Raw genomic sequence first — 17,893 nt, 5'->3', positions numbered from 1 at the left:
TTGGAGCAAATTGGACTGGACTGGTCACATGTTTAGGATGCCCTGTCCAGCCAGGCACATCAGATGATCACCGAGCAGAAACCAGGGAGGAAGTCTCACGTCGTTGCATTAAGTTACCCCGTTATAAACCAAAGACAGGATATTGAGTGTTTGACCTTCAGAATAAAAGCCGGACTAGTACGCGCGCTATCGCTTTTAATTCTACGACAAAAGTCTGAATGTGCTTCTCAGGAGGAGTAACAACGATTCAATGATACAATCATTAACTACAAAGAAGTCAATACAAGCAGATGGAATAGCTATGAAAAGTAAGAAGAAAGCAATTGTCGAGTACTATGAAATAATACACAATACAAAAAAGGACACAAATCAAACATATGAAAAATATATTCCCATACACCTTACAACAGAAAAACGGCGTGATGGTATTTTCTTTTCAATATGCATGGAAAGGGAATGTCATTTCATATAAGAGTTTCATGATTTGGTTTTCTACGTGGCCTTTAGTTTGAAATCTGTAACCGGAAGTATTGTACATTCCGGTTCCCTTAACGTTTGTCCAGTCAAACCCCAGACAGAATCGTGCAGGCGGGCTAGTGGTTATCAAGTTGGCTGAATACCAGTAGGCTGTAGACAGTAGAAAGCGTATCAGCAACAGTAGAGACCATTTTTAACTGTTCAAACTTTAACACAGGACCCACAGGACGCCGCCGGGCTGAGGAGGACGCTATCACGAGCCGAGGCAGTGAATACCTAGTAATAAACATTAAAACATCGTTAGCTAACAGCTAGCAGTCAGACAAACGTCAGAAAAAAAAATCCCCGAGGACTGCCTGCATATTTAACGGACAGCGTTTTCCTCTCGGGAGCCAAGACAACCAACCGGGAGACTCCCAACGAAGCAAAGGTAACGTCGAGTGCCCCGAAAAACCCGAATAACCCAAACACATCAACCCTGCTAATGTCGGCTACGCGCAGCTAACGTTAGCTCAATTTCGAATTCGCCCTGTCTCTCAGTTGCTTAATCACAGACGTGACTCTGCAGTCGAGCAGTGCGTATTATTATGTAATAAACCGGGCCAGCGATAGCGACAGCTTCTCCATCCTTTACGCCTTTGCATTAACACGGCGGGAACATTGTTGAGGACTAATCTCCATCCAGTCACAAGTGTGTGACGTTAGCTTGTCTGCAGGTGTGCGGTCAGTACGCGGTGTGCTACTGTGTGCAACACAAGTGGTGACTGGCGAGTAATGTCATGTTCCTGCAACCTTACTGTGTCTGTGAGATTCATGGCAGAAGCAGTGACTGAGGAACTCATTTGTGTGTGTGTGTGTGTGTGTGTGTGTGTGTGTGTGTGTGTGTGTGTGTGTGTTTCTGGTACCGCCTGCAGTCCTGAATTTGTTGCTGCTTTCCCCCCCACCTGACCTCCCCTGCTGTCTCCACATTACCCCCCCTACCTCCATCATCCTCACACATATGATCCTGCTGCAGTGTTGCATGTCTGCAGCCTCGGTGCTCTTGTTACCACTTTCACCTGTCAGGGGGCCAGCAGCAGAAACAGGAGACAAGACCTGTTCTTAATTGTGTCAGACAACGGATGCATCCGGCAGATCCTGGTCTGTTTTCAGACATCTGATATCAGCCTGTAATGTTATTTATCCACTGCTGCTTCTTTTCTTTTTTTTCTTTGTAAAGGGCTCAACACACACGTTTAAAAGTGATTGCCAGCAGCTCTTTGTGGCTGAAACTGAACATATGGTAGTCATTTTTTTATCGCATTATATTTTGAGTAATTGAGAAATCCTCTGAAATGAATCTGGCAATGTCACTGGTTGCCTGCTCATCCATTCTCTCCCTTTCATATGTTGGGCTTTCTGGACCATTGCGCTGCTGAATCGTTGTCCCATTGGCATTGAAGTCTTAAATTGTTTGTCCCTCAAGTGACACCGACATCAGCTTGTCCATCGTCTCTACTCTGTGAGATGACCTCCAATGTGTCTTGATTCTCTTAGCTGAATCCTCTCATATACAGTTGAAGAGACTGGGGTCCATGTTTGCTGTCCCTGTTTAATTTTTGTATTTTACATGTTAAACAGTGGTAATGATGGCTACCAAAGGCAAAGAATTGATTGACAATTTCTCAAAATGGTTGCAAATGGCGACCCTGACTGTCGATCCCTGATTTCTGTACATCCTAAATTAGGTTTTATAGTTAGTAGCTAATTCTTTATTTGAAGGCCTCAAATATCTGTATTTATTTAACAGACGTGTCCCTGTAATTTTCTTGATAATTGTAATTGAATGACTTGTAATTGACATCAGGCGATGAAAGCAAAGATGAAAGCACATGTCAGTGGACTCTGTATACTGTATTTCCATGTTTTTCCATTAACTGCTCATTTGCATGTCAATGAAGGGCAATCTCAGACTTTTACATGCCAAACTATTGTTGCGCTGAGGCTCGTGATCCAGGGTCACAAGAGCGACCGGCTCATTTGCCAGCCAAATGGAGTTTCCATCCTCCGCCTTTTTGCCTGCTCACTGCTCTGGCAGACGCACCCAGATCCACGTTTGGATGCAGAATCTAATTTTGGGAGTACAAGTATGAATACTGACGTGCAGAGGGAAACGGAAGTAGATCGTTTTTGCTTGGGTTGATTGCTCATGATGGAAGGGAATCACCGAACTGGAAAAGGAAACCCGGATGCTACAGCAAATATGTTATTCTTGACCTTAGACCATTTGTTTGCAATTTCTATTTATTGTTACCTATTATGAATCCTTTATAGAGAACTATGGCCAAGGGAATTAGGGCTTCAGTGGAACATTTACACAATGTTGAAATGCACAGCTATGTTAATGAAGCTGATTAATTATGCCAAGTGCTGGACCAACTTGTCGCAAGGAGAGATGCTGTTTCTTTGGATACTAGCCATTTAGCAAGGCCTCGTTCTGACTGGGTAATATGTTCCTGCTTTACATAAACTATTCTTTCCTACGACATGTTAGGTAAATGAGGTGCATGCATAAAATTGGACACATCAGGGTGAAGCAGCTTTGTGTCCACAGTAGCTTTCGTTGGCGTTTTATTGTTTTATGTGTTTGCATATGAGAAATCAGATAATGTGGGTAATATCGGGAGGACAAAAAGTGGTTCGTGCTAATCTCAGTCTCTATAGGGTATAATCTATAGGCATTGTGAAGTAGAGTCTATATTTATTGTCCTTAATCACAGTTACAGTCCTCAAATGGCTTCACAGCAGCCGCATTATGAAACAATAAAACAACCCCCTCAGTTTCAGTCCCTCGCTGAGCGAGTGTCCACGTGTCGGTCAGGCCCAGCGACGGCCTTGTCCCTTCCTGCCTCCAGACAGACCCACTATTAGGAGCCATAACAAATGCTGTGTCGCTCTTGAAGTTATTGAAATGCCAAGGCCAGTGCATCAGTGCGGCGTAATCTTGCCAGCTGGGACACTCAGGCCACTGGCTGTGGTTTGACTGATTGGATGCATTTGCTCAGACAAATGCCAGATGTGCTCGAACTGAGATAAGTTGCCTCTCACTTCCTGTCGGCGTTGATTTGCCCAGCAAGCAGCACAGGACTCCGGTTCAGCGTGTGGTTCATTCAACAGCTTTTATTACCATCCAAAACAGCCGGTGTTACGCCAGTGGAACCAGTTCATTGTCTCGGCCTTAATTATTCCCGAGAAGCTCAACTACCCTCGCTTCCCATACATCAAACAAAACTGAACAAACACAGCCTTAGTATGCACCTGTCCCCCGCTGATGAAAGCGCTCCGCTAGGTTTCTTGTGTCGGCCTCGCAGCAGGGCCTCTGCTGAGCAGGATTTGTTATTTCATGAAGGCGCGTGGGAGCGTCGAGCCTTTTACGAGTGTCCAAGTCCATTAACTTCAGTGTCCACCCTCGTCGTCCCCCAGAGCATAGCTTCGGAGGAATGGGAACCTTATTACTGCCCACCTGAACTGCAGCCTCTTTCTGTATTGCAGAGAGATCCGCTGGTTTCAAAGCTCGACACCGAATGTGTGCAAGTCAAGCGGAAGCAGCTTTCGATGCAGTATTGACCCGTACTGTGGATTTAAAGTATCACCTCTCGAGGATCGTGGGTCTCGCTGACTCAAACGCATAACAAATGTCTGTCTAGATATTCACGGACAAAACCTTTGCCCTACTGAGTCACTTCAGCCGTTTCCTCCAAAGCTGACGCCTGATCGTGGATCAGTTGTTGTTCTGACGCGTGTGACTGACCATCCAGATCAGCGGTTCCCCCATCCAATGGAAAACATGAACATGACTTCCTTAAAATGGCCATGCTCATCTTTTGCTTACAGATTCTCAACCTCACGGCTCAGATCGTGTCAGGCTTTTTTAGTCACGGATCGGATCAGCAGAAAAAACATGGGAAGTAATGTAACTTTTGAGATGTTCTTATCACGTTTGTTTGCTACTGATATGGATTGACGCTGAGCTATATCTGCTGATAAAGATAATTGTTGTTGTGTCGTTTTATTACATCAGCTGGTGGGCAGGGCTCCAGACTCCGCCCCGAAGTCTGTTTCAACCATAACAAATTCTAAACGTCTTTCTTTGTATAAAAACACATAATTCAAGAGATTTGGAAATAAAAGATTGTATTTTTATTGATAAAAAAGATCTTGACATAAAAAATGTGAATGCGAAGATTATAAGCTGGTTAAAGCTAGTGTTAGGAATTTAAACAGGTCAATGTTCCATCTCTAATATCTATTTTTTGCTGTGAAAACATCTCTAACAACTGTATTATCTCTTGCTGATGTCACAGATTTGTTGTTCATAATGTGGCATTATCAGGGATTGGCGTCTATGAAGCATTAATGCCAATCTCCTTTGGCATATATTTGACTGAAAATCATTGTCGATCAGCAGTCAAACTGTTTTTCACACTGATGGTTCAATCATGTAATTACACCACTATCTTTCATGCCAAATATGTACATGCGTGAATATTTTACAGCAGTCCGAAGAGCCAACCAGTGCTACAAAGCCTCCACTGTAAAGCGCTGCAGTGGTTGGAGTGGAGAGTTTAGGTTGCATAGAAAACGGTGACCTTGCTCTGCACAATGTCACACTTGTGTGTTCGGTGTGTAAACCCGGTTAGGGTGAAATGTACCTGACCAAGGACATCCGTATCAAAACGTAGCACAAACATTGAAGGCCCGCGTTTCTCCTTGGAGGCGAATGAATGATCTGCTACGTGTTGAGAGCGGTTTCACCATCTTCATTCAACGTTTTAAAGGGCAACTACTATCTTCGGCATTTGTCAATCCTATTTTTCTATGTTTGTGTGACTGAATCTTTTAAAAAGTGGTCCAGTAAAGCGGGAGAACGCTGGCAATGAGCCTCAATGTAATCTCTGCGGGTAACTCCTCGTCATCAATGTACGTCGAGAACGTCTGAACCGGTGGCTTGACCCCGTCTGTTTGTTCTCCAGTCACATCCCCATTGTTGAAATCAGCTAAACATTCCGCCATGGCATTGAAAATCTTTTAGATAACTCCTCTCTCTCTCTCCGACTCTCATTCACAAACACGGCTGTCACACGCCTCAAGAACAAGCAGAAAGCGAGAGGTAAAGAAAAAGGTTTTATTTCTCTGTTTTTTTTTTCTAAAATGGACTGTACTTGTATAGATCTTTTCTAGTCTTCCGACCACTCAAAGCGCTTTAACACTACATGTCATCATTCGCCCATTCATACACTGCAGGCACAGCTTGCAATTTGGGGTTGAGTGTCTTTCCCAAGGACACATGGACATGGACTAGCGGAGCCGGGGATCGATCCTCTGATTGAAGGGACGACCCCGCTCTGCCACTGAGCCGCAGTCAGACACTCGTAATGTCGCCAGACACTGATATCCACTACCTGAGGAGTCGCCTCTGAGCGTTTACAACCTGCAGATTACATCTGCAGCGTTCTCCCTCAATGCCGGACCAATTAAACAAATGATTGACCCCCGTCAGTCCCTAAAAACATCGGTTGAAAGAGCCCTAAGTCACCCTTTACATGTGAAAGATCTTGACAAGTCGAATAGACTCCACAACAGGCCTTACCCTCACTGAGGAATCTGGCTTTGCTGCATGACTGTCATTACCAGCCACCAGACTGGCAGAGTCCACCCCAAAAGAGAATAGTGTCTGAGCTCATGAGTTGACTCATAAGATCTTGGCTGGAACCGTAGGTGTTGCCTCGGACCACACCTTGCATTATACTGAGGACATATCAGGTGCATCACGGGACATCTACAAGAGGAGGGAAAACAATTATAATCCTGGGTAAAATATTTGACTGTTGAATGAATTCAATCCACTTGTTGCAGCAGAAATATATTCTTGTGTTCCTTGAACACAAAGGAAACAAAGGCCCCGGTAGTGCGCCTATTCTTTTGCTGCGTTACTTTTCTCGCATGCCTTTGGGAAACATTTTTTTAAGGAGACACCATCTTTAAGGGATGTTGGATCAGAATAGCAGGACCTGGTATTTCAGTGACTTGATGTTTTAGTGACACTCCCACTTTTACAGTGCGTCTTTAACTATCTGTTTTAAAACAGGGTGCAGTCGTTATGCATGCTAGACAAACCTGAGAGCTCGGCATGCTTTCTGTTGTCAAAATGAAAATAGCTGTGGGCAATGTGGCCGAAATCTACTTTCACGGTAATCACGTTGCAGTAATGATACGTTTGATTATTTTTCTCCTTTACTGTATTTGGAACATCCACGCAAAACCAAAAAATACACATCTTTCCTGCAGGATTGGCTCATCTTTTAATTAAAAAAAGCTGACAAAATTCTGTCAAAATAAACTAGTGTGTTCATGTAGCTACTGTAGAGTTCCTCCTCCTCCTGGGTTGATTCGGATGCCTTCTTCCTGTCCTGTGTTTTCACTCTTCTCCGTGTCAGGCAGCTGGATCGCACGAGATCACGCAATATCTCCCTCGGCGTGAGCGCTGTTGCCATATCTCTCTTCTCCAGCCGCACCATCATAACCCTGGTTTGCAGTGCGACTTGCCAATTAAATGTTTGTTTGTTTTTGTCATCCATGATCATATCTAGTCATGGATGCAGTCACATCCTCTCCTTGGCTCAGGCTTTGTTGTTAAGCCGAAGGAGTTACGAGCGTTGTGCATGCTCTGCTTCCTCGTGTCCTAATTCACTCACTCAGACTCCGGGGTCCTGTGCGCAGCTGCAGCTCTTTGAGAGACGCAAGTGCATTGCTTTTCAATGATACAGAGAGAGAGGCGGGGATGTTTTTGTGATGCTCAGAGAGTATGTACAGTGTTCAGCAAGGACACAATTTAATTTCCGACTGCAGTGTCGTGCACGTCTCCAAAAATCCCCAATGGTCCGACTGTGTCAACGCCTACAGGCTGAGCCGTCTGAGGGGAAAGGGACGGTGGCGATGACGCAACATGGCACATAATCAAGGTGCATTATTTGCACTCAGGGTGTCACAGCAGAAGTATTTAGCTTCGGCGCTCAGCTTTTTTTTTAACCAAAACGTCTATCCTGTATATTCCCTGCGTTACAAGCAGTGATAACCCGAGGGTCAGTGGGATGATGTTACTGACTCGCCCCGAGTGCGAGGATAGAAAGTCCAAGAGACCTCAAAGACAGAGGTGCTTTCAGTTTGACTCTTATCGCTCTTATTTACTTTTTTTTGCCGTTCTTATCAACATTCAAGCATTGTCTCGAAATTCCTCTTAGCGTCTATATCACAACTAGTTGCATAATCTTTGTTGGCCCATCTCTCCTCCTCGTATTCAGGTTGCACAGGCTGATCATTTTGCTGATAATTGTGGTTATTTGTGTGAAGGGAAAAAAGCCTTTTTCAACAAAGAGATTTTTTTACTTTGAAGTATTGTTGGAGAATTGAGCCTTTGGCCCCGCATGTCCTCCATCTCACTTCTAACTCCAGCAGAAGAAAACTGTCTGACAAGTCTTTGGCCATCGTCACCGTTCTTTGTTCTACTCCAACTGGAGATGGTGGTGTAACCTCCTCACAAGATCACGAGTTGTGCATCATCCAGTAAGGTACATTTTTAGGCAACATTTGATAGGATGTAAGTGCTGAAGGAAATAAGGAATGTATTGCTAGCTGTTGGATGTTGTCCAAAGCTTTTACCAGGAGAGGCGTGGCTAAATGGATCCAATAGAGAGTTGAAGAGGTAATATATATATCAGAATCAGAAACCGTTTATTTACCAGGTAGTTTACACAATCGAGGGATTTTTCTTTGCGGAAGGTGCATAACATTAGACGAGACAATCAATTATCAACGACAGCAACAGTGCAATAGATATTAAATTGAGTATAAGATAAAGCGCTCAGACAAACGGATAACATTAGTGTAAAGTGTATGTTAAAGTATCATTATTATGTTAAAGGAGTGTCAGCGTCTTTGTGAAATATTTGGTTGCTGAAGCTCGGTGAGGTCATGGCTACACTCGCAGGGTGAGTCGGTGAGTCGCTGTAGCCGACCAGCGCTTTGTTTTTTCCGCGCCAAACTGAAAGTAAATGTTGACAGTTCGATAAACGAGTCCCGCGAGTTGTTAGTGACGACAGTGGTTTTGTTGCCCCAACTTGACTTCCTGTGAAGTCGGAAGTTTATTTTGAACAGGCGTGATTAGTGATCCGTCACTGAGACGGGCAAAACAGACGCCGAAGGGGCGGGTAGAGCGCCGCGCGTTGAAGCCGGATGCCTCTGAGCGAGCTGCGTGGTTTTAAACATCGGTGTGAGGATGTTAGGGCGTGGCTGCGGAGCTGTTCGTAGTGCTGACGGGGATCACTAGACAGAAAGACACGGTTCCTCAACCTGCTTGCTTTTTTTATGACTCTGAATAGAAGTTTCGGTCCTACTTCTGTTCTCCCCGCTGTAGCAGACAGACTCAGAGCTGTTATATGCTCTGCAAACAGCTGTTTTTCTACGCGCCTGCCCCAGCTGATTTTAAGAGAATCGTTCAGAAATGACGTACTTTCTTACGTGATAAAGGTTTCTTGAACATTGGCTCTTATCTTAGATTAGCTCAGTTGAGCTTTGAGTGCCACACAACTGTGTAATTCAGTTTAATACAACGCATCTCTCTCCGGAGCGATTAACGGGAGAGGGTCAGATAGAATGTAGTTTTCTCTCCGCTCGATCTTTATACATTTCAGAAAGAGCATTTGACAGATTTCCTCGACGAGGTGTGTGTTGTCATGTTTAAGGAATGGTACCTTGCACTGATATATAGTCGATTGGATTTCTGAATAAATGGAAACCAGACCCTTTCACAGGAACAGCACGCAAAGCAGTAAAGGGTTTTAGGTCATGGAGATGCTCTGATTTAATTATGAAGGGTGAAGGGCTGTATAAACAAATACATAAAACATGCTGTGAGGTTCTTTGGATGGTCCATCAGATTTTTGTTCAGATCAGCCCGATTGATAAATCGGGCTTCATCCAAATGCCATCAACTATGCTTTGCCATGATAATCATATTATTATTGTGTGCTCTTTTTATTGCTTTTCCCAGTATTACTAACGCACCAACCTCAGCTCGGTCTCATGTTCCCTCAGGAACACACTCACAGCTGGGTGCTTTTGTCGGCAGCATTTTTCCCCTGCAGCTGGACCAAAACACACACCGCACGTATACTTGCTTGAGGAAAAGACTGCTAATGGTCTTGATCTTAAAATATGACAGAAATGCTGGGCTGTGGTCCCTCATGTCCACGATGGTGGCACAGAATTCCTCTGGGACTGGGGCTGAGCATCAGAGCCCATCGCAGGGGACTGTGATGACGTAATGACGCCCATATGTTGGACATTCATCATTAATAATGAACAAATGTTCCAGACCGATTGGAAAACCCCCGTTAAATTATTAATTGCTAGATTCCGATTCCACATAAATCCTCCCCACAACCATCTTCGAACTCGACCTTCATTTTGACCTTCATGTGACAGCATCTGTGCATAGACACACAGAAATAGAAACACCTGGGTAACTTGTGTCTTCGTGGCACATTTTGCGTTGATGACACACACACAGACTAATGTTTAGTGAACTAGTGTTCAGACTGAACATTATACCAGCGTCGCGGCGGGCAAATCTAATACTACTCTATAAAAAATGAAATATTGTCCATGTGACAGATCGTAAAACGCTGTGTGGCCCTGCAATCAAACGATCAACATCTCCTCCAGACTGATAGTAACGGAGGAGAGGAAAGACGGCTGTGATTGGATGTTCCTGGTCACATGACTTGACCTGAAAAATGGCTTGAAAAGTAGTACCTTGTCCTCTGGTTGGCAGAGCAGTTGTTCAATTCATTTTTATTTCAAATATGGAATCAGAGAAGCCGTAGAAAACTGATGTAACGACTGTAACAGACACTCAGTGATGCGCTGGGTAACATTTTAGCTAGTCCCTGCGGAGGAATTATCACATGATGTTTTTCTTTAGAGGAGTGATATCGATCTCGTCTCTTATTTCAGGTGTGTGTGTGTGTGTGTGTGTGTGTGTGTGTGTGTGCGTGTGCGTGTGCGTGTGCGTGCGCGTGGAGACTCTGTTGGGGTTGCACGACTACAATACACTGAGCTCACATCCAGCAGGGAATGCCGATATGAAAATCTGTCACACACACACACACACACACACACACACACACACACACACACACACACACAGAGGGAGCTCTGACTGCTGCCGGCAGCCCTGCAGCGGTAGCCTACATTTCAGAGGAGGAGGAAGAAGAAGAAAAAATATGGTGATGTCATCTCTATGTCTCTCTCGCTCTCTCTCTCTCTCTCTCTCTCTCTCTCTCTCTCTCTCTCTCTCTCTCTCTCTCTCTCTCTCTCTCTCTCTCTCTCTCTCCGTCCTCTCTGAGCGACTGTGTTGTGAATGTAATGGTGCTTTCTGCTACCCGAGCTGCGTGAGGTAGGTCCTTTTATTCGCCTCTCTTGCACACGTGCGTGCCGCGTCGGTCCGGTGGCCTCGGTGTTACTGTGGTATTTATTTACCTGCTTGTGTTCCTGTGTGTGGAATAGTTTCACTCTCGAGGCTTCGTGTGTGTGTGTGTGTGTGTGTGTGTGTGTGTGTGTGTGTGTGTGTGTGTGTGTGTGCGTGTGCGTGTGCGTGTGTTGGAAGCATCACATCACGCTACAGCCCGATGATGTGTCCTGATACCGAGGAAAATCCCAGGCTGAGCCGGGGAGGTGAATCATATCCGTCCAGCTGCTGACGGCACCGATTATGTAGAGATGGTGACTACGATGCCCGTTTTCACCCCGATGCACTTTTTTCTTCAAAGGTCATTTTCGGGTCACAGGAATATCGTCTGCCGCCGTGACCTTTGCACTATTTTTTAACTTTCTTGTGATTTCCACAAATCCTTTAAATCTTTAAGCTGAATGGGCTGACTTCTCGGCCTCACATCTTCTCTCTCTTTTTCTGTTATGCAAGAGACAACACACACACACACACACACACACACACACACACACACACACACACACACACACACACACACACACACACACACACACGTATAATTCCACTCGGGATCTTTCAGCTCTGTAGCCCTGTTCTCTGATTTCCCTCTCTTCCCTGTGGCAGGGATTGTTTCATGGCGTTTCGTTACGAGTCAAAAAGCCCATAAGGGGATCGAACGCTCTGACCCTTTCCACGGCGCTCATCAGCATTCCCATCCACACGCCATTCTGGCGGCCATTAGCGAGCGCCGAGTCACCTTGTTGTATTCAAAAGCGCTTTTATTTTGACAAGGTGCTCCACGATGCCATTCTCCCACACTTCAGGATAATATAGCGGGGATGTTACAGAAGGGAAAGACATTTCTAACATGTGGGAGGTTTCGTTGTCAGAGATGATGTTGAAGCACCACGAGGAGCATATGTTTTCATAATAACACACACTTATATAACTCTGAATCAGGTTTATTTACCTGACATCCGTCTCGTCTCGAGGTGAGCAGTGCTCCATGTGGCTGTGCTGGTGTGCCACATGTTGCACAGTGGCAAGAACGTGGAGACACGATATTCTAAATGTCAGCAAATCCCATGAAAAGACTAAAGCTACGCGTGGGTCCTACGAACAAATATTTTAATTCTGCACCCGGAGCCGGGCGGATCTTATTTCTCCGCGCCAAACTATATATTTGTGACTAGTTTTCTTCAGGAAGAAGCTATAGGATTGGGTTGACAGCAAGACAGTTAAGAGATGGACGTCTCGATGTCTTTTTGTGACGATAAGAATACTACAGAATAACAGTAGCCTTATCTTTTTACTGCGGCCTGTTCGGATGTTTGCAGCGTGTCATTTAGTTTGGCCTTTGCACCGTTGCACCTGTTGGTGAAAGCAGTACTTTTCCCCACAGCTCGACTGATGCGTCGGCCAGACCTTCATATCGGCCGATGTTATCCTAGAACCTAGGGAATATGACCCAAAGAATAGCTAACGCAAGGCGTCCGAGTGGGTCAACCTGCTCTGTTCAACACTGCCTTCATATCATTTCTGCTTTATCAGATGGGTGAAGATGCTCCCAGATGCTTTCACTGGGGAGGGGACAGACATTATGTAAAGTTATCTTGTATTTATGAAAATAGGATCTGTTCAAGGATGAGATTTAATCTGTGCTACAGGATTGGCCGCCAGAGGATTTTTAATTGCGCAATGCTGCCAGTCTCATGAATGAATCATCTGCGATTGTTCTGCTTCTTTACATCGAAAGTCATCCTGTTTCTGTGTTTGCGTCTCTGGATTCCTACATGGGCAGTGGCAGCTTTTCTGTAGGTTTCCTTGCCAGAGGGGGGATAAAATGGGATTCTTATTCTGGTAAACCAGTGTTGGGTTCTCTGTGGTCCAGTCCAATCCTCTGCCTCTACTTACATGGTTGATTAATAGTCCTCGCTCCCTGACCCACATGGCTTAATTCTGTGAAAGATGTGTCCCCCCGAGCACCAAACTGGGACAGGCAGACGCTTACGTAGGACCCAGCGACTTGACTGTCCTCTCTTCCACCCTCCCTATGTCCTGCTGTTCTCATTTCCATAGAAAACATTTTAAAAACACACACGTCCTCATTATTTACAAGCTGGCATGTCTAGTAAAGCCTCATGTTTGACATGCCTACACAGGAAATTAGAGAAAAAGAAGAAGATGCTTTGTAGATTTGTTATCTGTCTGTATTCATGTGAGCCAGTCGTCTTAATGCTACGTCTGTATCTGTTTTCTATGTAATAATTATCACATTGAAGCTGTACTTTTCGAGGCAGGCGTTCCGACTGAACAACCGCTGTGTTGTTTCAGGTAACGTTGTACCTGTTGGACATCAGCATGCAAGCATTGTCACTGCGAGCACGTCAGCACGCAGCATTTAGGTCACAGCAAAGCTGGGCCTAGCGGGAGCCTCACGGAGCCGCTAGCACGACGCTAAAGCCGGGTGCGTCTCTGTGTTTGGTTGTGCGTCTTAGTTGGTCACGCTCCAGCTCCAGCACCGTCCAGCCATCAAGATAAGAGTTAATCAAACTTTGCCTGAGGCTGGATGTGTTTATCAATGTGTTATGTGTTCTCAAGATATTGAAATAGCATTGACAACTGGTAGAATCCTGTTTAATGAACGAGATTGAATCCTCAGACTCTAAAACACACTGTGGTTCGGTGTTTAAATTGTATTACCGAGGCGGGGAAAGAACTATCAAGGACCGACATGGGACATCGTCACACTGTCACGCGTTGCTTCTTATCCCCCGGCCAGCGCCCGGCAGCGACTGGCCTCTGTGGCTGCCGGGGAGCCGCCTCGCCTCTCGGGAGCGGCCTGCAACGTCACCACAATCAGCTTAGGGGTCCTGAAATGATTGCTATCCTCGCTCGCCCATGAGCCGAGCCCTGCTGTTAATCTAAAAACAATCACAGTAAAATCACATTCGAAAACAATAGTGATGAGTCTTCCAAACAAATCTTTTTTGGTTCTCATTATTTTTTTGTATGTTTTTGTTAAAACAAACTTGCATGCTTCATATTTTTTTGGGATGTTTGGCAGATTGAAAGGAAAAGAAAAGAGACATAACAACTTTAGGGAGTTCAGTTGTACTTAATGCCATAGATTATGTGTGGTCATTCTGAACAGAAACCTTTTTGGATTCGTTATTGTAGTATTTGTCTCATAACCACTCGGCCATCGTCACGTTCATCCCTCGAAATATGCAGCACAAAGAACGGTTTCTTGTGGTTTCTCAAGACGGAAAAGATGTGTTGGCCTTTTTCTTTTTTATGCCAGCGATGCGTATTTACACACCTTTGCATTCATGGTCTCCAACCGGAGCATAAACGGGAAAATCTGGCAACTGAAAGCACCCGTTATCCCCAAAAAGTTCTCCGCCATCTCTTGGCTCTGCGGAGCAACCCCTCAGCTGGTGTTTCCAGCTTTGTTTTCAGGGCCACCGCCAAGACCTCAAGTTTAGGATTCCCTGTGCGTTTGCCCTTTATCTTTGGCAATGATTATCTGACAGGCCGCTGTGGTGCGGCTGAAGCAGAGTGTTATGGGCCAGCTGGGGCAAAGGGGCAGAGTGTCACTAAAGTGTGGGAGAAAGTCAAAACAATAGAGCCACAGCAGAGTGGGCGTCTGTCACTGGATAGACTGTTGTTTATCAAGAGAAGTGGAGTCTCCAACATGCCCATAACCAGACCGGTATGAAAAGGGACAACAACAAAACCCCAGCTTCAATAGGCGGAAAGAATTAGACGATGAGAATAAGATTAAGAGTCTCTGAATACTGAGGCACAGCTGTTAGTTAAATGCTAACATCAGCACGCTAACATGCTACAATGCTGATGTTTAGCATGTATAATGTTTACCATTAAACTAGTGCAGCTGAGGCTCATGGGGAATGCCATTAGTTAGCATTTATTTGATCTTAAACATAAAATATTGGACACTATATATATATATATATATATATATATATATATATATATATATATATATATATATATATATTAATTTTAATCAAGCAATCCCTAAAGTGATTATAATTTATCCTGTGGGGAACATGAATATCTGCTATTATTGAATGTCAATCCATCCAAAAGCTGTGGAGACATCTCACTCAAAAACAGATCCATGCCATGCCCCCACAAGGAAAGCTGCATATTGACGCCAACTTCAGAGATAATGTGTATTTAGTCATCTTAAAAATAAACTGGAGCGAATCATATGTTGCACATGGACTCTCTTTAATTACGAGTGTCGACTAAATACGAAAACTGTAAGTCAGTGGCCCAGGGCTCAGTCTAGACCCGGTGATCAGATAAAACACTGAAAGGATCCCAGAGGGAAATCACTTGTCATCGCCACAACTTCAGAGATGATGTACGATAGCAATTAGAGACGACGAGGAATAAAACAAACGATTGTGTCCCTCCTCCCCTACACGGCTGTGAACCGTTCCCCGTGGTCGCGGGCCTTGAGTTCTGTGTTGTTTTCGCACCCCAGCTGTGTGGCCGCTGCTCCAGGCTGGACGAGTGGAAAGCGCCTGTTTCAGCGTGACGGGGTCCTTGAGAGTCCAGGCCAGATGAAGTGTGTGTGCCGGCCGGAGCCAAGAGGCTGTTGGAGCGCTGGAGCGTTGCATTGGCAGGATGGCGGTGAGGAGGGGGCTGGGGGGGTTTGGTGACCTTCTCCTTGCCCGGATGTCCTCGTCTGATATTAGGCACCATTTGTCTCTCAAGAGTCTCCTGCAGCCGATACCTTCCTAGCACCTTTCAAAGGAAACTCATGTCCTGATGATTTGGGGTCATGCGATACGCGAGTCGATTTAATACAGCATCTGCAGTGTCGACCCTCAACTCAGAGTAGTCCGTCTTTCTCAATGGCCTCCTGTGGCCACGCAGTCTGGTCTCAGTTGGGACCACAGGGTTCATGCCATTCTTATATCCACACAAAACAGCAATCAGCACAAGTGGCTGCCTCCCATAATCTTAAAAGCGTTTTCAGGACGGCCACGTGTTGGCAGGCAGCTGCTGCACCCAGAGTAATCCCCCCGGGAGCATGAAGTGTAATTAACAGATGGTCCCGCTTGTTCATGAAACTCATGTTGAGGATTTAGTGTAGTGTTGGCATTAGTGGCGGCACAGTTGCGAACAGTCGACAAAAAAATATTTTGACCAGTCGAGGGCTTGTTGATGGACGGCTGTGTCTTGGTCTAGGACACCCCTTTTTGTTTACTTTTGGATCATGGACAAGGCTAATTAACAAATGTGTGTGTCAAAATAAGGCCTAAAATAAGGTTCTTCTCCTTTGCCCATCTGCTCCTCAGTACATGACTCTTCTGCTCTGCACAGCGGCGTGGCGGTTCCCCAAAAGAGAAGACACAACATCTGGATCACCGTCTGGTGGCGGCTGTTAGTTTAGAAAGCGTTGGATTTTCTATGCGGCAGAATTTTCTGAGATGAGTGCGCATATATTAACCTTAAACATAATAATAAAAAAAAAGAGTTTTGACAGACAATAACAGTAAAAAATGGGAGAAATAATAATATATATATATATATTTTAATTATCTTTTACATGTAAATGTGGAAACACAGCCCTGCATATATACCTTTGCATTTTTCGCACACATCTTAAACGTCAATAACAGTCAAAATCATGATCCCGATTAATATCCGATTACTTGTGCAGCCGTAGCGACAACTAACAATTACTTTAATCATCGATAAGTCTAATGAACATTTTTCTTATTCAATTTTTCCATCACAATTACCTAAAACCAAAGTTGATGTCTTCAACCGCCTTGTTTTGCCTGAAAATACAAATTTATTTTGTTCACAATTCTCTAAACAAAGAGATGCAGGAGCTGGAAACAATTAAATTTGCATTCTATCCCAGAAAAAAAAACATACTTCAATGATAAACCAATTATCAAAATAGTTGCCTATTAATTTGCTGTTGACTGAATAATCATTAAATCAATTCATTGTTTCACCTTGAACTGTGCACCAAAAAACCAGATGAGGCATTTAAAGTATCTTCTTTATAATTGGTGCTAAGCGTTGCAATTTTTAATGCAGTGAAGTGGCTGTTTGATATAGATTTAATCCCTGAAGGTTTGTCAGACTGTTTTATTAGTAAAGCAACTTTATTTTGCCGTTGTTTCATCAGTAAAGTGTGCTAACAACATCTGAGGAGGTAGGTGTGCAGCTGGCATGTTGCTTTTCCTGTAACAAGCCATCCTAAATATACCAAGAACAGTAACTATTCAAAGTCCTGCTCGTGAAGCGGCCGACAGCAGGCGCCCTACTGGTGGAGCCACCAGTAGCTTCCCAGCGGGTCGGTGGAGCGGCCAGCTGGCAGCCAGCACAAACCTTCCTGGGATAGATAAAGGTTGGAAACCGTGTCACGCTCCAACACTTCTATAGGGAAAGCAAGCTGAGGCCCGACAGCAGAAAAAAATAGACCAAAGGAATGGATTTTATTCAGGACTCTTTGGGAGAAGGAGCAGACACCCAGAAGCAGGCCTGGAGCTGCGGCACCGTTTGTTTGGGTGGAGACGAAAGAAGATCGTTGGTCGTGCTCCTGTATTGGAAAACAGCCAGTGCTGCCGGTTCCTTCTGAAATGTGATAGATAAGTAGGCATGGTGTTGCACTTAATGTAAAACCTAGTGCTGTTCAAGGCAGAAAATAACTGCTCTTAAAACAACGCAGGGGACCGAAACATGAACACATTGTAGTGAAAGAAATGAAACAGCTGCTGTCCTGCTGTGCTAACACACTGCTTCTCCCTCCTAACAGATATGCAGTCGTCAGAGCAGCGCTGACCGGCTCGACTCTGGTTCATCGCCACC

Source organism: Taurulus bubalis (assembly GCF_910589615.1).
Source record: "Taurulus bubalis genome assembly, chromosome: 20".
NCBI lineage: Eukaryota > Metazoa > Chordata > Actinopteri > Perciformes > Cottidae > Taurulus > Taurulus bubalis.
The sequence above is the reverse complement of the archived record's forward strand: the minus strand, read 5'-3'. Positions refer to the sequence as shown.